At 42.1% G+C, this 23,399-nt stretch overlaps 1 long non-coding RNA gene across 3 annotated transcripts in view; it reads left to right on the forward strand.

The window, feature by feature from the left end:
• The first annotated feature begins 1,852 nt into the window (after window positions 1-1,852).
• LOC148132352 (uncharacterized) overlaps window positions 1,853-23,399 on the forward strand; it is a 34,116-nt gene continuing 12,569 nt past the window's right edge. For all 3 annotated transcript variants that reach the window (XR_015747872.1, XR_015747873.1, XR_015747871.1), the window contains exon 1: window positions 1,853-2,509. This is a non-coding gene — a long non-coding RNA (uncharacterized LOC148132352). The remainder of the gene's footprint in view (window positions 2,510-23,399) is intronic.

Below are 23,399 nucleotides of genomic sequence, written 5' to 3' on the forward strand. Positions count from 1 at the left end.
AGCATTTCCTCACCCAACCAATAAAAGTGAAAATTATGCCCGTGAAGCAAAACCTGTAATTGGTGACTAACTCAAACAGAACTTGGCTCCCTTGTTTTACTTAATCACACACCTAGCGTTCTCTCAGAAGGGTGGGTGCCAAACCCATGTTTAAAAAATATGGTATATTAAGAAGCCTCCTTTAATACCTGACCAGCACTTTCTGAAATGCCAGCCAGTCCTTAAGCAGGCAGATGACGGTGTCATCACCAAGGGAATCAGCTAAGCTCTGCCGATCAGATCCACGAGGAGTCAGGAGAAGAAGAGAAATGTTACTTAAAACCTGGAACAGTCCAAAATAAATCTAAGCAGTCCCTGCGGTGGGCAGAGAATGGGACAAAGGCAATGTCATTGAATATGTCCTTTCAAAGCCCCGGGGTATCTTTGTGCCCTGGCTAGCAGGCCAGGGGGAAGATCTCCTGTTCTCTCCCTTTGGCCTTGGTCACCTGCAATTTTTGAAGCAGCAAAAGCACTGATGCCATGCCAAGTAGGAGACTGATAGATTGGTGGCAGGAGACAGAATGTGTTTGGAGTGCTATGGGATGGATGGATGGATGGATGGATGGATGGATGGAAGGAAGGAAGGAAGGAAGGAAGGAAGGAAGGAAGGAAGGAAGGAAGGAAGGAAGGAAGGAAGGAAGAAAGGAAGGGAAGGAAGGGAAGGAAAGGAAGGAAGGAGGAAGGAAGGAAGGAAGAAGGAAGGGAAGGGAAGGGAGGGAAGGAAGGAAGGAAGGAAGGAAGGAAGAAGGGAAGGGAAGGGAGGGAAGGAAGGAAGGAAGGAAGGAAGGGAAGGGAAGGGAAGGGAAGGAAGAAGGAAGGAAGGAAGGAAGGGAAGGAAGGGAAGGAAGGAAGGAAGGAAGGAAGGAAGGAAGGAAGGAAGGAAGGAAGGAAGGGAAGGAAGGACGGAAGGAAGGAAGGAAGGAAGGAAGGAAGGAAAGAAAGAAAAAAAAAGAGAACGCCATCAGCTCACCTTCGTATCAAGAGGGCCTCCACAAAAGACGCTTCTCGCAAGGATCGCGGGGAGGGAGATTCTGGACAGCGCTGCAGTTCTAAAGCCGCCCCGCCCGCCCCGCACCCGGGAGCAGCGGGCAGTTTGTGCTCCCTTGGATTCGATCAAGGGGGACCCATGCCTCCGTCCTTTTCTTTTGCTAAACTAAGGCCATCCGGGGAGAACGGCCAACTTTTCTTCCTCTTAGGCCTCGACTCCAACGCTCCCCAAGGACCCCGGCGTTCAGAAATCCAGCGATCGGACTGGGAAGGGTGTTCTCCCCCTGTTGCCCCCTCCCCCCGCATCTTTATTTCCATGCCAGAACGCGCGTCACCGGCTTCTTTCCCGGGTATGATTCCGTAGGGTTTGGAAACGGACGAGATGGCCATGGGTGGTGGTGTATAATTCGCCTCGGAAAACGCGAGTTCTCTGGACTCACGCCCGTCCCTCCTTCCTTGCCTCCCTCCCTCCCTCCCTCCCTCGTGCGTCCGGCGTGTTGGGGGTTAACGTCTGGTACTTGGCGAGCTCGTCTGAAAAATCCTCCCTCTGATATCCCAGACCGTTCTTCAAAAAAAGAAAATCAATCTTCAGGGCCCGTGGCCAATAAGAGGAGTCCTGGGCGTGCCAAGCAACCAATTGGGTGAGACGATTTGCGCCGATCTGACCCACCCTATCTCTTTCCTGAAAGCTGCCCACATATGGGGTGTATATGTAAGAGTCTACATATTTCTCTATCCTAGCGAGGGGTCTGATTCGACGTCGATTTAAACGGAGACCGGGAGCGAGGGCAAGCGGCGCTGGATCCGAAGAAGAGGAGGGAACGCAGCGAGAGAGTAAGGCACCGGCTCCCAGCCTCCACTACCCCTCCGGGGCAAGTGCTCCCAGGGACGAGGTCCAGAGATCAAGGGCTCCGGGAACTTCGGCGGAGGGTGGGGTTTTTTGTTCCCCGCGCAGCAGCGGCACCCCTTTCCCACTTCGTCCGGCGGGAGCATCGCACGCGTTAGAAGGAAGAGTTGCCACCCAACGGTCCCACGCGTGGGGAAAGTCAGCCGCTTAAGCGACCTCCGACGGCGCACAGGGCGGAACGGGACCGGCGGCCGCCCCGCGTTTTACAAGCACCCTAGGCGCGAAAGAAGAAATGCACCTTTCCTTTTAGCGGGAGAAGCGGCCGTTCGGCGGCCCACCCCGCGGCGCCTCTCCGAGAACTTTCGCCTTTCGCTGCCCGCGGGAGTCTCCGCAAACGGCAGGCCCGCCCGCCCCCACCCTCCGCCGAGCTTTTTCCCCTCTGTGTAGTCGAGGGCGTCTTGCTGAGAGGGTGGCGGCGAAAGAAAGACAAGCCGCCACCCTCGCTTCGTTCGCCTTTCTCCGAAGCGACACCGGCGGCGACCCGGGGGGAGAAGACACACAAAGAGCGAGCGAGCGAGGGAAGCGTCTTTACGCGTACGGCCCTCGCCCCGCTCCGCCCCGGCGCGAGAGAAAGCCGTAAGTACAATGGGCTTCGGACGGTCCTCAACTGTCCGCTTGAGGAATCTCGGCAGGGCTCTTTCTGGCTCAGGGGTAGACTGCCCCGTCGGCCGCCGCTGTCCCGTCCCCTCCCCCCCCCCGGGCCCCCCGTAGGCATCCAGGCGCAGGCGACGGGAGGGAAGGTCGCCGCCGCTCCCTTGGCCTCTTGTCTGCGGTCAGGATCAAGTGGGAAGGCAAAGCCGCGTGACGGCGCGCCCACCGTCTTAAATCTCTCGGTGGCGGAATGCCCTGGACGGCGGGAGGGAAGGAGGGAGGGAGAGCCGGGTGAAGATGGAAAAATTGCTTTGCCCTCTGTGGCAGACGTAGAGGAGGAGGAGGAGAGGCCGGAGTTAGCACTTGCTGTTAGAATGTGCTTTGAAGTCCTCTGGTATTTTCAAAAATCCTTTTCTGTTTCAGTTTCATACTTACAAGGGATGAGTGGGGGAGGGAGAGACTTTCTCAAACCAGAAGAATATCGTTTAGAGGGGAAGATGGAGTTGGTGAAATCAACTTCATTAATTAACCAATTAAGTGTACAGGGAATACTAGGGAAAATATGGAATGGGGCTGCAGAGAAACATCTGGAATAGGCAGGAGAGCAGTGCTGAACTTATATCCAGTCTGAAGCCCCATTGACAAAACTAGTGTTACATGTGTTGGGGGTGGGATAGCTCCACAGTCTCCTGGCTACCATCTTGTCTTTCTGCCCCCTCTTATGCCCATCTCTCCCAACTTCTCTGTTAGAAATTAGCAACTGGAGCTCTTTAAGCCCAGACCTGGCCAAATTGTTGGATACATAAGTAACTCTTGATGCTGCATGCTGAAATTAAAATCTATCAAATTTTATTGTGCCCTGGTGAATTAAATAAGCTTGGCTCAATCAATGTAGAGTTTAGCACTGGCACTAAAGTGTAGTCCTCAGCCTTTGAAAACTTCAATTATATACTTGGCTTGTCTGCGATGATACCAGGGGACGTTGAATAGCTTTTAAGCTACAACCTTAAACCTATTTTCTTGACAATAAGCCCCAAAGATTTTAATAAAATACTGAGACACATATTAGTCAACCATCTTTTAGTCTAGCAGGTTATGTAAATCTGTCTTTTGTTATTACTTTGTTTCATTCTGCTGTGCAAGCCCAGAATCATTCTCTAAATCATGGTTTAAAAACAGAAAAACATATGTAAATATAGCCATTCAGATGAAAGTTCTGATTAGGAAAGAATTTGCCCATTAATTTTGAAAAAGCCTGCATTGTGTGTTTGATGTTACCTGGTGGTTGGGTTACGTTTTCTGTGGGGATTTTGACATCTGTTCATTAAATGTGTGGCCAAGTTGAAAATGTTAAATAATGGCACATTATTTATCTATTCTGTAGATGTTCAAATCAACCAGTTAACTAATCTACTTTCCTTTCTCTTCATAATGCAACCAATATGTTATTTTGTAAGGTGAACTGATTATGCAATAATATGAAGGCAGATGATAGAGTGAATTTATAGCAGTGTACACTGTTTCTTTTATCATATTTATCTGTTTCTTCTTAACTAACATTGGGAACATCACTGATCCAAGAAGGACCAAGCAAACAGCATGGATCCCAACTGTAATCTGCTTAACAATAGTTTCTTTTTCACATCATTTATTATGTGTATCACATAAAAAGGGTTGAGATTTGGATTACATAGTTGTGGTCAACATCTTGACCTTTTTGATTACCTTGGGGGTTCCTCAGGAATAATGAAAAGTCAGATCTCAGCAAAAGTGAGGACAACAGCATAGATAGACACATAGGTTGGCAGTTTCCCATTAGCTTTTGACCTAATAGCACAAAGTACACCAAATCAATGTTTGGTTTACTATATATATATTTGAGGATAAGCCAATAATTTTAGGTGCCAGAAAGCACCCAAAAAATCAGGTTTAGCTTATCTGGTCTATCCACGAGTAGATTGGGTATTTCTTTTTTAAATTTCTTCTTTATTTCCTGTATATACTTGTGTATAAGCCCATCCTCAGATGGTCAGACCTTCCAATTTTTAACCAAGATAGCATGAAAAATGCAGGTTTTTCTGGTAGTTTGGTTAAAAAAATTGAGTGTCAGCTTGTCAACCAATAGGCTTATATACAAGCATATACAGTAAATTAGAAATATTCAAAATAGATTAGAGCAGGTGGCAAATTACAAAAGAAGCCCAACTTCTCTGAAGAAGCAGACCTTGACCCTTTTGAACACATTATGGTGCCAGGTGTTGTTTTTTTTTTAATGCAGAAAAGGTTTCCTCATAAAGAAATTCCATCTAAGCTTGCTTCTATCTCAGGAGAGGGTTGCAACCTGAATGTATATGCAGGAAATAGAAATACTTTTGTAGGAATCAGCACTGGATTGAGAGTATGTAAACCTGCTCCAAACTCTTAATTGCCAGGAAGGAAATGTTTCTCTTTCAGAAGAATATCACATTAGATCTTTTTTAGATCATGAGGAGCCCCAGAGCAAAGACAATACTTCCATCTGATAGCTTCTTCCCAGGCTTTATTTTCCAATAAACGTCTTAAGGTGTGTGAACTGATTAGCCATCTTTGTAATGTGTGAATGAGTAGGTGGTTATTTTAGGGATGGATCTGGCACAGCTCCCAGAATCACATTTGCTGTTCATGTGTCTTAGAGAAGTGTCTGAGATGTTACAAAGATATCGGAGGCTGTTTCCCAGAAAGAACATTAACAATGTGCTTAGAAAAGAAAAACATTGACTAGAAAGAAGAGCCCCTATATTTAATTCCTCATCACTTCCAAGTAGTATCTGGTTAACAAGAATGCAAGTGTAAAACTTGTAATTTTATGTCTTGCATTGATCACTTTGTTTTAAAGGCTCATTTGATGACAGGGAGAACATTTTTGATGGGTTTCATGGATTAAAACCCATGCAGTTTCCCAAATTAACATTGTGAGGAATACATTGGAGTTTGCTATTGCGCCAGCATGGAAAGCACCCAGATGGTCATGTCCATTTATCTTAGGTTAATACTTGTTTGCCAACTGAGTCAAATCAGAGAAAATGTGAGGAGATTTGGAGAAGAGATCCTGCTCAGTAGCCACTCTTAAGTTCTACAAGGTTGGTTTCTTCTTGGCATTGTCCCCAACAGTATGAAAACTGAAGTTATCTTATATCTGACCTGACTGAAATAGCAAAATGGACATATCAAACGTGAAAACTCTTGGAATTGGGGAAATGAAGTACTCTATGATTGCTTGCTAAATTAATTAATTTATTAAGTAACAATCCTGCATTTCCCTGCATATTTTTCATCACTCAGAGTGATTTATAGTGATATAAAATATAGTACATAGCCACAGCAGGTGGCAGCATTCAGCTAACCTTGGTCGATCTCAAAAGACTAAGCAGGGTCAGACCAATTTAACATCTGAATGGGAGATTGCCAATAATTCTTAAGACTGGGAAGTTGAAAATAAATTAGAGATGAAAGCAATGGCATACCGCTACCATATTATTGCCAAGAAAATGTGTGGATGTAGTTTCCATCCAATCTCCAGGTTCTTCAATATAAAGTTATTCACACAATTAAAAGAATGAGTATAAAAATACTAATGAATACAGAAAAAGCAACGTTTAGATAACAAAAAAATACAGTCTTCATTGAAACAACTGAGAAAAAGCTATCTGAGATTCCTAATGAAAAGTGTTTCATAGTATTGGTACAACTATTGAAAACATTGTCTTCTACTATCATCACCTTAGCTGAGGAACACAGAAGGATCTCACCTTGTGATCATAGCACAGATGAAGAAGATATGTCCTAGGCCCAAGCCATTTAGAGCAATCATTTTCATATTGGGGAGTAAATCCCACTGAACTCAATAAGGGCAGTTTCCAATGACCATGTCTAGAAGACGATGTTTTGCATTCAAAGTATTTTTATATGTGCTCTCCATAACCTTTATTGGTTCTACTGTGAGGTAAAAGCAAAGTTGTGATTCCCAACTCCAGATCAATGAGGAAAATGAGATTCTGAGAATGGCCCATTCCTTTATCTTCGCTCAGAATTCACTTTCTATCACTGACTTCCTGAAAGCTTTTTCCCAGGTGAGAGGTTTGCTCCAACTGCAATTTTGGGTTTTGTAGCTGTTAAAATTCTAAAGCCTTCATCTGCTCTTATTCTATACTCCACTAATTTTGCTGTTATGCATATCTCTTCTTCCTTCAGGACCTCAAGGCAGAATACATAGTGCTCCATCTGCCAGTGTTTTCAGCCTGTGTGGGCTGGGGCTGAGAGAGAGAGAGGGACTGACTCAGTGTCACCCAGTCTGCTTCCATGGCTGAGGGTGGACTTGAACCTGAGTTTCTCTATCTTTAGTTCAACATCTTCACCATTACATCAAACCTGCTTCCCCCCAAAAAAGCACCCATCATACAGAAAACACTTGTACTAAAACCCTTTGGCCTTTTCAAGTCTCTTTTTCTGCCTGTAAGGGAACGGGTGGTCTGATTTCCTGGATTCTGATTCCAAGGGGTTTGATTGTTTGGGAGAAAGAAAATTTCCCCTTCTGAAAATCCCTGATGAAAGTGAATTACCTATGGAAGTGCCAAGTCCCTCTCAATGAAAAGAGACTTCACATTTTCTGGAAGAGAAGAAAGAAGTGTTGTAGGTAAGAAAATAAAATTTGATTGTAGCTGGATCAAGGGCTTTCTTTAACAGTTTTGTAGGAGTGAGGGTGAAAAGGCTAGTGGAATAATTTTATTTCAAATAGATTTTCTCTCCCTGTATTGGCATCTGCTTCATGATCCATTTCTATTTTCAGCCAAATTCCTAAGGTCCTTTGTCTGCTGCAGTTGTAAATCAATTGCATGGCTTTGGGGCCAGGGTGACTTGTCACTAAGATTCCTTGCAAATCGTGCTAACGGTGATTTCCAGAAGATTTAGTAACCAAGGGAGACCCATGCAGGGAATTTTTTTTTTTTTTTTTTTTTTTGTGGGTTAGCTAGAGACAGACCACAAGGTAGAGCCAGTAGTCCCCGATCATATTGATATTCCTATTTTCAAAGGCATTGGCTGGCCATTAATAAATAGCAAAGATGTTTTTACATCTCTTTTAAACAATTAGGAAACATAGGGTGTTTGGGATACTTGGTCAGTTCCAGGCACATTTAAAGGAGCATTTTGAATTGTGCCCAGAAGTGGACTGAAAACTAGTGTATCTGTTTTCAGAACTGGCAAAACAGGCTCAAGTTGTCTCATCACATTTAATAGCTATGTTGCTGTAATTTGCTCTGATTGTAGTTGTAGAAAGTATTTAAAGACGGCACCATGTATATTGTATTGCAATACTGTAAATGATATCTTGTGCAAGTTTCACTGCCAAAGAACAGTCTGGGTAGACATTGAGTCTGCCTCAGGGTGGAGAGTCTGTGATCTTCCAGATGGTCCCCTCATTCCTGAATAATGGGCATGCTGTTTGGATACTGGAGTTCAAGAACATCTGGAGATAGATAGATAGATAGATAGATAGATAGATAGATAGATAGATAGATAGATAGATAGATAGATAGATAGATAGATAGATAGATAGACAGACAGACAGACAGGAGAGGGAGGGTGAAAGAAGAGATGGAGGGAGAGAGAGATCTCAGTGTAATAGAATTTACTTTGGAAACAAATGAATAATGCTATTATTCTAAATGCTAAATCTTGTGTATGGTATGTTCTACTTGTCAGGATGGCTTCCCCATGTCACAACAGTTTCTCCCAAGTCTAGTTACCAAGGAATTTCTCCAAAGAGATGTTGACTTTGAGCTCAGATAGTTGCAAAACATAGGGTCTGATATATAGATCACTTTATTTATCGGCTTGCTTCCTCAAGGAAGCCCTTCTCACCTTAGTCCTAGCAGACCCTATTCCTAACTCAGTCACCTTCAGAAGAATTTTGTTAAACCTCTGTCACCCTGCATCCAGTGACAGCAGCATGCACATCCAGTGGCCATCGGGCTGGAAGCCTGCTGCAGATTCTGGATCTGCATCTTTGTTTGAAAGTTGACAAGCTAAATACTTCAGAAACTGCACTGTTAGGTTGTTGAGCTCACATAGGTTTTTGTCAGCCAACCAGACACTTCATTGGCAGATTCACAGGGAGTAAAGGCAGGGCAGGTGATCTTTTAAGCACCCTGATAGCTTCTAGCTTAGGGGTCTTCAATCTTGACAGCTTTAAGACTTGTGGACTTCAACTCCCAGAATTCCTCCTCCAGTCATGTTAGCTCAGGAATTCTGGGAGTTGAAGTCCACAAGTCTTAAACTTGCCAAGTTTGAAGACCCTTGTAGCTGTTTAGGAGAAAGGGCAAATAAGGGGAATGCAGACAAGCCAACCTGATAACCAGCACCTTAAAAAGATGTGGTGTTTGCCTTTTTCTTTAATCTTAATTTTCTTCCAGTCATTTTGATCTATTTCAAGTCTGTAGTGAGACATCTGGGATTACAGAGAGCTGTTGTGAAACAGCAAGCTAAATTAAATCCACTAAATCTGATAGATTAGCTAATATATTTTTGTAAAAAGAATTTCCATACAGGGAGAGAGTAGGATAAGTTGACAGAAATCCATTATCATTCATTCACGGATGTTATCTTATTCTGTTTGGCTCCTGACCTTATTATTTGGTACCTGATCAGTGCTTTCTTCTCTTTTGCCTTGCTGCCTGGTCCTTTTCTTTAAATTGTAGATTCTGGAGATTGAACATGGAATCCCAGGCATGTGTGGAAGGCCAAAAGCTCCAATACAAGATTGTCTATGTTTCTTACTCTTTTAGTTTCTACGGTATAGAGTTTTACCCTTGAATTAAAACCAGGTAAAATATCAATTCTAGAATAAAACGTTGAGAAAGCAAGCTTTGCGTAACTGTGGGGTAATTAATTTTGCTTGTCATTTTCCTACACAAGGCTTACTTAGGAATAGAAGGGGCATTTTTGGCACCAGAGCCAAAAATCTGGGTTTGGGTTCAATGTGAATTATAATCTGGGATTACTCTTCTTCCATCCTCAAGATGTATATTGACATAAGAGGGGAAATCAGAGAAACAGAGTCCTACATGTTTTAATGGCCATTTGCTATTTCTTCATTGTGGTTTGAGATTTCATCCTGCTTTTCTATACAGAAAATATCCAGGGCAAAAAACAAATGAGTAAAAAGGAAAACAACACATGAAATGATCAGGGGTGGGCTTCAAAAATTTTAGCAAAGGGTTCTCTGCCTGGTTGCTGGGTGGGCGTGGCCATGGTGGGCGTGGCCTAGTTGGCTTCCTGCACCATGGGAGGGTGTTTTTGCCCTCCCCGGGCTCCTGAGGCTTTCCTCGAGCCTTTGGGACAGCGAAAATGGCCTCCATGGGCTCTGGAGGCTCTCTGAAAGCCAGGAAACAGGCCCATTTCCGGCCTTTCCGAACTTCCGGGAGGCCCATTTTTCGCCTTCCCTGAGCCTCTCCACGCGCCCTGCACTTACCTGCATCCAAAACGGGCTGCGTTTTTCCAGGAGTGGGATTTGGGGGTTCTCTGAACTGCACAGAATCTTAGCTAGGGGCTCTCCAAAACCCCTGCAAACCCCCAGCAGCCCCACCGCTGGAAATCATCTATTTAAACAGGGGGAAGAGAAGACTATATAATCACTCCTGCTTTTTTAAGCAGTTAAAATGTTATTTTTTTCATACAGATGAAAATGACTACTAGAAAAATGATTTTCGTGAAGTGATGGATGGATGTAACTCAAAAACCTGCTTCAATCCCTAGGTCAGTTCTACTGATAGGCAGATGGGGGCAGATGGTTTGGGTGTCTAGTAATGGCAACAGACTTTAAGACAAGCAGTGCTCCTGAGATTTTCTGCCCTAAACACCAAAATAATAGCTGGTCTTGATTTCAAGAGTATTCCATTTTTTGGTCATAAATCATCTTGAACTGGCTCTGGATCAGGGGTGGGATTCTACCAGTTTGCACCTATTCGCTATAACCGGTTGTTAACATTCTAAGCAGTACGGAGAACCGGTTGTTAGAAGAAATTACTGTCCTAATCCTGTAAGGAAGGCAGGAAGGAAACATTCTGGTGTTGCTTACAGAAACTGCCTCTCCGTTAACCCTTATTACATTCTTGGCAGGACTAAACTTCCTGTCTCAGGAACTTCTCTGGAGTTGTTTTCCCTTCCTTTGCTGGTACTTTGCTTGTGTGGAGTGACCATTCAAAGTTACAATGGCAATGAAAAAAGTGACTTATGACCATTTTTCACACTTACAATTGTTGCAGCATCCCCACAGTCATGAGAGGCCATGCGAGGAGATGCGTGCCTCGATGTGAGTGATATTGAGTTGGCCACGCCCAGCCAGTCACATGATCACCAAGCCATGCCCACCAACTAAGCCACACCCACAGAATTGGTTGTTAAAAAAAATTGAATCCCACCCCTGCTCTGGATCCTCTTCTTGGAATACAGTCTAAGGAGCTAAGGTATTAAATGAACTGCTAAAGATTCAGAGAAACAAATATCTCCGTGGATATTCTGTGCTTAATACATTGTCTCCTTTCCTCATATCTTCAAGTTCTTAGATATAGCCAATACGGCTTCTATAAAAGCCCCTTACAATTGAAGCTAAATGTCAGTCTTTCTTCCATCAATTTTGGGAGAAGACTCTATTGTAGGATTCTGCAGGTCACAAGATTTCATATGATCTCGGTGTTCTAGGTAAATAGGAGTGGAAAATATTTCCAAAGGTAAGATCACCAAAGGCACGTAAAGAGGGTTTGCCATATTAAAAAAGCAAATTTGACAGGAGGAGTGATAGGAATGGAAGAGCAGGGAGGCATTCGGAAGGTGCGCAAAGAAATGGAGCTCTACCTAATCAATTCCCCAGCGCACAATCTTTGCTTTGTCTTAGACATGAGTTACTCATTTCTCTGGCAGAAAGTTACAGACTGCTGCTCTGATAAAAATCTTTCTCGGCTGGTGTGTGGGGAAATGAATGTTCTGTTGTATTCTTCAAAGGAAATCACCTGTAGCAAAAGACATATTAAACAAAAATATGCAGTCTTGATAACCATCACAACACAATTTCCAGAACTCCCTATTCCAATGAGCTGTTGAATAATTGAAGCACCTTAAAAGCATCTTTATAGAGCTCTTCCCCCAAAATAAGAACCTTTGTTAATTTCAAGAATCTTAATTCCTTTCCTTAATTTTCCTTCTTTTCTTTCTCAGAAAGGGGTGGAGATGCTTACAGTTGTGTGGTGTGGTATGCTGGCCTGACAGCCGCGGATAGAAAAACATTACAGAGGGTGGTGAGCACAGCACAAAACATCGTGGGCTGTTCCCTGATACCACTAGATGACATTGCTAGGGCTTGATGCCTTAGAAGAGTGGGGGAAATTGTCAGGGATGACTCACACCCCAGTCAGCACTTCTTCACTCTCCTACCATCGGGTAGGAGATATAGAAGCATAGCCAGCCGTACCAACAGGCTGAAGACCAGTTTCTACCCGTAGGCTGTCAGACTTCTGAATGGAAAATAACTTCATGTCAACATAGTATGATAGACTTGCGGGGCTGGCGCATTGTGCAACAAGCTCACATAGTGTAATAAGACTGGGACTGGGTTAGGGACTTCTGTCCTCACTGTGAGTTGTGTTGGGGGGGGGTGCACAAAGGGAGGCTCAGACAATCTCATTGTACACATGTTGTACTCTGACAATAAAAGGTAATAATGTTGTACAGTTCTTCTTTGGGGGCTTATCATCAGATTTAGGAAATATGGGGTTTGGAAGAAGATGAATTGCATGTGTGTAAGTTAGTAATGGTGTTTCTTACTGGGAAGACCAAATGGTAGGTGCATCTCTTCAACCCCTACATAAGAAATGTGCCAGAGAGAGGACAGAAATTAGTATGGGCTTCCAAATCATTTTTGTCACTTCTTTGTGCTTTATGCTGGTGATATAGATTCAGGTAACAGTTTCATCCTTGGCTGCCTGGGTAGTCTTATATAGCAAGTGACTGCGTGATTGATTATTCAAGTTGGCATGGATTCTTAGTGACCATGTATATCAAGGCTGTAAAACTCCTGGCCCACAGGCTGGATGCATCACACGCTGGCCACATCCACGCCCCGGTTTAGCGAAGGAGGAAAAAATCCCAATACGTCACATGACGACGCCATGACACCGTGAGTTTGACACCCATGAAATAGATGGAGTTTCTCCATGATGACCTGTCCCTAACATTCAGGTCTTCCAATGGCGCACCCATCACTATTGTAACTGAATCCATCTTCCTGATCATCCTTCTCTTCTCTATTCCTCCATCTTTGCCAGCTTTATTGTCTTGTCAACAAAGCTAGGTCTTTGTAAAGTATGTTGAAAGTATGATAATTTCAGTCTGTTCTTTTGCTGGCTGGAGATTTCTGGAAGTTGAAGTCCATACATAGTAAATTTGTTGAGATTGGAAACACTGATTTATTTGTTCATTGTCTTGGTTATCCATGGAATTCTCAGGAATCTTCTCCCCAAAAGCATCAGTACTTTTCCCATCTGGCTTTTTCAAAGTCCAATATTTTCTCGGGTAGATTGTCATAGGCAAATATTGCCTGAATGATTTTGATCTTTGTAGATATGGCCACATCCCTGCATCTGAAACTCTTTCTAAGGCCTGAAATGTTTTTCTCAGTGCTAGTCTTTAATATATTTCTTGACTGTTGGGTCCTTTATTATACATTGTTTTACATATCAGCTTTAACAATCATAGGAAAACCCATTTTACAGGATTAGATTATTAATGCAAACACCTGAAAAGAAATATTTCTCATTTCTATGTCCCTTTTTCAGTCAGGACCAGAAATCCTGTGATTGCACACCTTCTCCTGATGTTTCATTGCTTTAAGTATAATATGAATAGATTTTGTGCCTTGACTTTTAAAAGCATTTGGTTTTTTTATGTGCAGTATTCAGTATATTACTCATTCGTCATTTTGTTGCTGTTCTGACCTAGGCTTCCCCAACAGCACGAAGCCGAGTCCTCGTCCCGATAAACCCCTTTTATTTAATTTACAATGAATTCCTCTCCAGCAAAGTTCCGGCCAACAGTCTTTCAAGATAGTTCACAATTACAGACCTTTATCAGGCTTGGAGAGGAGCTAGGCCGATATCTTTCAGACGCCACAATACTTGGCAAGAATGCAGGAAGGAACTAATTGACTCCTGCAAAACCCAACTCCCTTTTCGCTCCTCTTTTATTCCCTCTGGGAGGGGCCATTCACTGTCCACCTGTGGCTTTACTCCCAAGTCGACGCTTGTTCCTTAGCTGTTCCCTTTGTTTGGCAACTCTGCACATGCACACACTGGGAACAGGCTCCAGCTATTCTTCTGCCTCACTGATGTCCAACTCAGAGGGTAGCTGATAACTGTCAGACGGGCCTGGCCCCATCTCTGCCTCTGACACAGAGCACTCATTAGAGCCTTCCCCAGACTCCAGGACTGGCCCATGTTCCTTCCCAACCTCTTCACTGTCCAAATCTTCTGCCAGCTCTGCTGGTTACTGACAGTCCACAACAGTTGCTTCCCTCTTTTGCTCTGTAAATTAAGGTTTCTGTAGTTTCTACAGCAGTTTTGACCCAATGTCATAAAGCAAGAATAAGTTTTTTGTCTCTGGATTCTTCCAGTGGATGAATAAATAATATACTTTGCTGAAGGAACGCTAGTGTAGTATTGATGTGGGATTGACTTAAATATGACAATATAAGATCAGTAGCATTGCCTTCTGGCTCAAGCTTTCTGTTAAGATATTTACTTCATCGTTAGTTGCAGTCTGCTAAGGTTGTCGCACTGTCTTGTATTTACCAAGTCTATCTCCTGCCCTTATTGCTTCCATTAAAGATCTTGGGAATTGCAATTTTGGGACTGACTATTAATCCTATGATATGGTGCCTGAAAAGGGATATTGGATCCTGGTAAGGGAACAGGAAATGAATTTGGTCCACAGGATATTCTCTGCTAGGAAATTCTCTTATGAAAGTCCCACAGCAAGGAATGGAAGGGGCATGATGGCTCAGCAGTTTAAAGACGCTGTCAGCCCTTAAAGCTGAAAACCCAGGTTTGAGACCTGACTGCCGTGGGTGAGCTCCTGTTACTTTCCCCAGCTCCTGCCCAGCTAGCAGTTTGAAAGCATGCAAATGTGACTAGATAAATAGGTAACACTTCGGTGGTAAGGTAACAGCATTCCATTCATTTTGGTGTAAAGTCATGCTGGCCACATGACCATAGAAGCGTCTTCAGAGAACTGGCTTCTTCGATAAAAAATGAAAATGAGCACCACCCTCTAGAGTCGAACATGACTAGGAAGGGGAAACCTTTACTTTTTACTGCAGGAGTACAGTGGCTCACATGGTTAGGATGCTGAGTTGGAGATTAGCAAGCCTGTGTTCGAGACCCAAGTGCTGCTGCATAGCAGGGTGAGCTCTTGTCATTTGCTCCAGCTCCTGGACAGGGACATGAAAGGAGCCATCAAAGGCATCCTCCAGAGTGGTGATTTCACCTTCTAATCCTTTCACCCCAGAAACACTTTAAAATAATGCCTCCAACAAGAATTTTTAGTGCAAGGAATAAAGTGCTTCCACTTCTTCCAATAGGAAGAAGTACTGGATAATTCGTGATGGATTGTACTCAATTTTAATTGGCAGGTGTCATTTTATTGTCCATCTCAGCTATCAAAATAACCATCCCAATGTCAGCTATCTAATGCCCTACGCATCTAGATTTTCTACCCAATAAAATATTTTCCCCCAGTGTCCTCTTGCCAAGGCAGGCAAGAATAGTGTCTGTATAAATTTGCCCTGCTGGCAGTTTCAGTGCTTGTTAATTTGCCTTCCCAGAATTTCCCTTGCAAAGGGATTTCCCTCTCCTCTCTTGGAGCCCTCGTTCCTTAAAAGGTATACTCGGTGACCTCATCACAGGCCAATCACTGGCAAGGGGAGCAATAGCTGTACAGGGCAGAGCTATTATTGGTTTATGGAGTCTTTTTAGAAAACATTAAAGAAGTGTGGTTGCAAAAACGCAGAAAGGAAAAAGTCAATATTTATAGAAATGTCTTAAAAAAAAAAAAAACCTCAAGGGAGTGCCAAGTTTTATATTCCCTACTTATTTATATTCCCTGCAAGGGGAGTTTTAATTAAGAGGAGGGAGTAAGTTAAGTGGGGTTTTTTAGGCAAATGGTGATGGCAGACAGCCAGGTCTCCTGGATCTCTTTTGCTTTGCTGAACCAAGTGGCATACCATTACAGGAAGTTGCTTTAGGCCAAATCAGACATTTATCTAGCCTATTATAATCCACTTTGACTGTTGGACTCCAGTAGTGTTAGAGGCTCTCCTGGGTCTCAGACATAGGTTTCCTCTGTCACCTGCTCTCTGTGCCTTTTAGATTTTAGATTTATTTATTTTTTTAAAAATATCCTGCTCATTATTTTTTTATAAATAACTCAAGATAGCAAACCTACCTAAGATTCCTTCCTCCTCCTACTTTCCCCACAACAACCATCCACAACCACAACAACTATTTTTAGGTGAATGGAGTTAAGAAAAAAGTGACTGGCCCAAAGTCACCCAGCCAGTTTCATGCCTAAAGTAGGACTAAGACATTCTTTCAGAAGGATGTCTGAAATTGAATCTGGAATGTCTGGCGGACAAGGCTGGTATTCTTCCATTTTTCTTCTATAGAATCTGTTGTGAATCAATAAAAAGTAACTAAGCCCAAATGCAAAGCGGGTTTTGAAAGCCTGCACACCTGATTGGTCCTTAAACAACGAACAAGGATTGGTCCATAACAAGTCCCTGATTGGCCAATATTAGGACACTTCTTATTGGGTATTAGTTGAACTTGTTGCACATATTATTGGTTAATAGGGTAGCAGCCAACCCTATAAAAGGGTTACTGCTGCCCATAGCCTTGCTCTGTTCTGTTCTATCTACTGTTATTAAAGAGTTGAAGTCACTGGTCAGATGTCTGGTCTCCATTATTCTCCAAACTTAACAGAATCGTTATTAAGACTTTTAAACATGAAGATTAAAACTAACAGAAATTAAGTAAGGCTTTAGATCTCGACTGGCTCAGACCTAGCTTCATCTCAATGGCTGTTAGAAACTGACATGCAGTTAAGTCTGAGATGTTTCAGTCAAAAACCCAAGGAGAACTGAATGAATATCCTTTATTTTGAAATAGTACATTCATTAATGGAATGCATTGGAGCTAAGAAACTTTGTGTCATATGTACATCATATGCAGATCATGGGTAGATGTGTTAAAGTCTAAATCACTTTAACCAATTATATTAAGTTAACCTGACTCTTATGCCAGAGAAATGTTATGTGCACATGTACGTTTCTTTCTTTCTAGAACTATTTCTTAGTTTCTTCTGCTTCAGCGAAGCATAGGAAAAGCTATGAGTTATGCAGGACATTCTTCACTTCTCACTGTATCTGTTCTGACCTGGAGTTTCTTCTCACAGACACTGTATACAGCTGCAAAGAGTAAAAGTTTGTCTAAACTCCATTAAATACAGCTTTGTTTCCTGTTTTAATTTCCTAATCCAAGCCTTACCATTAGCTTCCAACTATGCCATAATCCTAAAACTACCCAACATTCCCTGAAGCTAAAGATCTTTCTTTCAGCAGACCATTTCCTACCCGAAATGGCTTCTGTAAGTACTATAGTGTGACTTGACTTATGCCAGCCATCCTATTCCTGTCCATCTGCCTCTGAGTGTCCCTTGTGAGTTGACATGTGCATTGTACTTTCTAAGTTTTCAGCTTCTTCAGATGAGATAAAGTTCAAGCCACACATAAGGCCCTTCCATTTTGTTGAGTTGAAGGATGGTTTTCCTTGGATCAACAGAAAACTACACTAGAATGAAATTAGCTGTTGCTGATTCCTGCTGCTTCTGTTGGCTCTGTTTTTAGGCACTGCAAGGAACCTGACTTCCATCCCAGTCTAACTTGCAGCCCTTCAGCAGGCAGAGAGCGGGGAACTGGTCCTTTAACCTTGGTTTTGCGAAGGACAACTAAAGGCTGTTTCAGTCATGAGAATGAAATGAAGGCACTCCTCTATTACTCCTTTTCTCCCTTTGCAACCCTTTTCCCCATTCTAAACAGCCAACCCTCCAAAACTGGTCTTCTCATCAGTAGATGATGTGGATCGCTGTCTTACAACACTTGTTATCGAATCATGACCAGGTCATTTTCTGGAGCACCGCAGAAGGAGTTTCGCCTTATTCTTCACTCCTAAAATGTTAATTTAACCTTGGTAAGTTAGAAATATATAAACAGGAAATGTGGAATACTTATTTTATTTATTTATTTAATCAAACACTTACAATATGATAGAAATAAAAATAAACGTAAGTTTAAATACAAAAAATAGGAAATTTTTCTCTAAATGTGGGTGAAACCTTGGGATCCCTCCAAATATTTATTTATTTATTTATTTGATTTGTCAATTGTTTACAAGATAATAAGTATAAGTGTATACATAGTTGTGAATACATGAGATGGGTACATATAAGAAAAATAAAAGAATAGAGAAACAATAGGACAGGGACGGTAGGCACGTTGGTGCGCTTATGCACGCCCCCTACAGACCTCTTAGGAAAGGGTCAATGGTAGACAGTCTAAGGTTAAAGTTTTTGGGGTTTGGGGAAGAGACTACAGAGTCGGGTAGAGTATTCCAGACATTGACCACTCTATTGCTGAAGTCGTATTTCCTGCAATCAAGTTTGGTGCGGTTTACTTTGAGTTTGTATCTATTGTGTGCTCTTGTGTTGTTATGGTTGAAGCTGAAGTATTCATTGACAGGTAGGACATTGCAATGTATGATTTTATATACCATGCTTAAGTCAGACCGAAGACGGCGTAATTCAAGGTTTTCTATAATACATGGAATTATCTTGATTAGACTAGAACAGGGGTGTCAAACTCAAGACCCACAGGCTGAATCTGGCCTGTGGGGTGTCAAACTCAAGACCCACAGGCTGAATCTGGCCTGTGGGGTGTCAAACTCAAGACCCACAGGCTGAATCTGGCCTGTGGGGTGCTTAAATCCAGCCTGTAGGGTGCTTAAATCCGGCCTGTGGGGTGCTTAAATCTGGCCTGTGGGGCTGACCTGGAAAGAGCAAAAGACTGGTGCCTCTGGCAGCCAAAACGGAGTGGGGTCGTGTGCGGCCTGTTTTCAGCCTGGACAGTCCCCTGTGTTCCATTTTGGCCAGCAAAGTGCTCCAGGAGGCATCCGTCTGTCCCATCTCTCACCCCGCCCCTTCCCGGCCTGCGGAGGAGAACTACAATGCTGATCCAGTCCTCAAAGAAATCCAGTTTGACACCCCTGGTCTAGAATATAATCACCTCCTTGTCAATTTCAGTATAAAGAAAAAATTCAAATAAGAAAATTACTCTGGAATTATACAGGTTGCTGCATTGTGTACAGTGTGTTGGATGTATTTGTGTGTGTGCTTGAAATTTAATTTGTGTGTGCGTGCTTGAAGCTTTTGTTAAACATCTGTATAAGCACTCATGAAACAACTGATTTCCTTAGTCATAAACTAGAACAACAACCACAATGAGCACACAAATTCAAATAGTTAAAAAAAGACTAATGCCTTTCTTCATTTCTGCAGTTTACAACTTAATATCCTCTAAAAAAACAGCAAAATCAGATTGCCCAGAGTTTTTATGCTTATGCCATAAAATTAGTAGCTATAAAATGTTTTTATATAAACCAAAATAAAACCTTTCCACATTCATTTTTGTTAATAATTTCTGGCACATTTAGTAGTATTTCTCTGTCTGGTCAACTATTCACTTCAAGTAACTCTGCAAGTGAGCATGCAGGAGAGGAGCCAGGACAGGAAATAACAATGGCAGGATGCCTATCATGTCTTCCATCTGAAAACTGTCTGTGCACATGCCTTTCGACACAGGAATAACCGTGCTCCACATGAAGACAGCTCTTACATTTTCTATAGTAGCATGCCTCTAGGAAAATCAAACCTTCCTGAATCTTTTTCCAATTTCCTCCATGAATTTGTCTAGTAGGCATAACTAAGAAGTCCTCTTTTTCTGCTCAACCTACATGCCTGGTCACTGATTAGAAAGGTGGAGATGGCTGGGAAATCAATTCTGAAGCCCTGAAGCCTGTACTTGGATTAGCCTTGCTGTCTCCCTTGCCACTTGCAAGTAAATTGTAGTCAAGGTGGTGGGCCTCGTTTTTGCTGCATGTTTCTTTTAGGTTCCTTCACTCCTCTTTGGATGCATATACAGCATCAGAGGTAAGCCAGTGTATGAAGCCCCAAAAGGGCATGAAAGAGAAGAGCTGCTGCTGCTGCTGCTCCTGCAGCCCCAGAGGTCTTTGAAGATATCCCCTTCCCCACCGGGAGGCAGAGAGCAATAGACCCACCTCCAGCAACAGACTGTCAAAAAGAAGTGGGGGGTGTGCTCTTGTCTGGAAGCTGCAGCTGCTTGCCTACCGGATGTCTGCTGGGAGGACAGATTTCTGCGGGAGAGGTGACAGGAAGGGAAGGACACCAAACCAGAGCTCGACCTATCTCTTAGAAGACCTCCAAACTGGCATGTCTGCGTTGCCTTCATAGGTGCTCCAGTGAATTCACCAGAAGCCAGGGTTAAGTGTATTAAGTAAAAAAAAAAAATGTCGACCTTTGGCACGATCCCTCCTTAGGAAAAGGAGCCAGAGAAGGTAGGTGCTGGGTTTCTTCTCCCAAGCCTTCCCTTGCCATTCAGGAATTTGTCACCCTACGTGGAGGTTTTATTTGATGAAATTTCTGCTGATCACTTTTTCAAGGAAGCCCATGATTCCATGACACACACACACACACCCCAAAAATCAGGTCATCTTTATTTTTTCCATTTTCTTGCTTCTCTGTTTGCTCTCTTTGCACTCAGGGGCAAGATTCACATTTTAAATAATTCATTTTTGAAGCATATATCTCTCAGTCAGTGCTTTTTAACTCAGCAGCTTCTTTCTATTTTTTTTGTAATTTTTTTTATTGAGAGTTTACAAAGAGCAAAAAAACTAACTCAGACCAATAAAGAGAAAAAGCAGTAAGGAAACAAAGGAAAAGAAGAAATGTCTGCAAAAGTGCAGGATAAAAGAATAAAAAGAAATGGAAAAGAGAAGCTTCTGATTTTCTTTGCAGTAAATATAGTACAATTAGAAAATAATTATTTAACTGGGCAGAATAGAAAAAATATTTGCATAAATTAAGGCATTGCAAAATAAATGTATCCAGTACCATAATGTCTTATTAATGCTGGGACAATTGGTGCAAACATAATTTCAAATTGTATTCAGTTTTATTTTTAGAGATACAAGGATTTAACAGCAGCATAAAAATAAGGCATATCTAATATGTTAACTCACGTTGCTGTACATGTACAGATGCTAAGACTCATTTAATTTAATGGATCTTTGAAATCTATTTCCGAATCCTTCTGTAATGACATCATTTAATAAATAATTCACATTGAATTAACACATTTCCTATGGATGAATAAAATCTGCAGCTAGGAAAGTAAGGTTAGAAATCCTGAGTGTGCTCTTCAGAGTATATGACGTCATTTGAGACTGACACAGATTTAAATAATAGAAGCAATGGCTTGAAAGATACTCAGAAATCCTCTCAAAAATGTGTACACAAGGTGAGCTGTTCTATTGGAGAAACTAACCCACAATATCAGAAAGCAATAAATATCAAGATATATAATACCACAATGTAATTTCCTTTTGTTATGTTTGCTATCAAACAAACACGCTTTTCTAGTCCCTGGTCCTTTTCTCCTTTAGGAGAGCTAGTTGCTAGGAATGAAGAACTGAAAGAAAAGAGATCTGATAGAGATCCAATTATTCCTCCTCCTTCTCCAGCTGTATGCATTTGTAATAAACAAGATTATCTGGTAGGAACAGCACCAGCAACCATATTTCGAAAGTAAGTAGTCTCTGAACATGAATCAGTTCTACCACCACATGAATGGCAGCCAACTTACATTCAAATGCTTATAACAAACTTCATATGGGCAATCCTTGATTTTTATTTATAGAGAATCTCCCACTGGGGGACAAGACGTTTTAGGGTTAACTGATAAATACATTGATTAATTAGATTTAAAGCTTATCTTTCATTCAAATCTCCTATATTTGCATGCATAAGTGCACAATCGTGCCTACCATACCTGTCCTATTGTCCCCATTTATTAGTTCCTATTTCATGTATTTAAACTTATGTTTATTCTTATTTCTACTATATTATAAACGTTTGACTATATATATATATACACATATTCATAACTAGAGTTCCTACTTGGTAGGTGGGGCTGGAAGAGAATGACTACTCCAAAGTCACCCAGGGAGTTTACAAGACGGGCCCAAACCTCTGTATCCCTGCCCTTGCTCCATCACATCAGCTATGATGCCACTCTGGCTCTCATTGAATGAGTGAGGTGCACGTTTAACCCTCGTATTCTTTATATTTTGCTGCCCTCCAGCAAATTCTTTGCACTTTGTTGGGTGTCTAATGTGTCATTGCAATGATACTGTTTTAGAAGTGCCTTTATCTCTGAACAATGAAAGAAGGAAATGCTTGCTTCTGATAACAACAAAAATCACAGTAGGATCCTACTTAAAGACTGGGTCAGTTGATGTTTCCTGTCAGTAGACATTTGATGCAAGGAAAACCTGGGTTTTCTGTGGTTAATGAGACAAAATGCCCTCAGAATTCTTTGTTTCATATTTGGAAGATCTCTATTTGTAATGGGAGAAGAGTGGATTATATACTTATGTACACATACATGCACAAAGAGCTGTTATTCAACCCTGCACTTCCAAGTCATTGGAAATAACTGGTGGGGATAAGATACTCCAGACAAAGCATCTTTCCAGGCATTTCATGAAAGCATATAAGATTTGACAGCCTCCCTAGGCAATTTGTTACATCCCTGCTTATCCAAATGACAACTTCCCCCTACCTGCACCCATCCCCATCTGTTGGTATTAAGCTAAAGATAGGTTTGAATTAGAATGATTTTTTTCATCATTTTCCTTGCTTTTTTCTGAGAAGAAAACATTTTTGAAGAGGAATATGCGCAGGCAAGAATTTATTTTTTAAGTGTTGTGTCATTGGAAACAAATAATAAAAACTGATGCTGCATAATGTCTAACCCAGTGTTATATCTTGGCATCATCCTGCAAATGTGTGGACTTCAACTCCTCGAACTCCCATGGTAGCTGGGGACTTCTGGGGTTGAAGTCCACACATCTTCAAGTTGCAAAAATTGAAAACCACTGGAATTGTCAATTATCTTATCTGGGCTTCTGTTCTGAATGTCCTAGTGGACAATCACTTATATATGAGCCAGCAGTGTACGGCAACAGCCAAAAAAGCCAACACAATCCTAGGCTACATTAATAGAGGGGTAGAATCAAGATCACATGAAGTGTTAGTACCACTTTATAAGGCCTTGGTAAAACCACACTTGGCATACTGCATCCAGTTTTAGTTGCCCCAATATAAAAAAGATGTTGAGACTGTGGGAAGAGTGCAGAAAAGAGCAACAAAGATGATTAGGGGACTGGAGGCAAAAACATGAAGAATGGTTGCAGGAATTGGTATGGCCAGTCTAGAGAAAAGAAGAACCGGGGTGACATGATAACAATGTTCCAATATTTTGAGGGGTTGCCATAAAGAAAAGGGGGTCAAACTATTTTCTTAAGCACCAGAAGGCAAGACAAGAAGCCAGTGGACAGAAACTAACCCAAGGAGAGAAGCAACCTAGAACTAAGGAGAAATT

Source organism: Notechis scutatus, chromosome 2 (assembly GCF_049901735.1).
Source record: "Notechis scutatus isolate UNSWTSFEM ecotype Mainland chromosome 2, rNotScu1.2, whole genome shotgun sequence".
NCBI lineage: Eukaryota > Metazoa > Chordata > Lepidosauria > Squamata > Elapidae > Notechis > Notechis scutatus.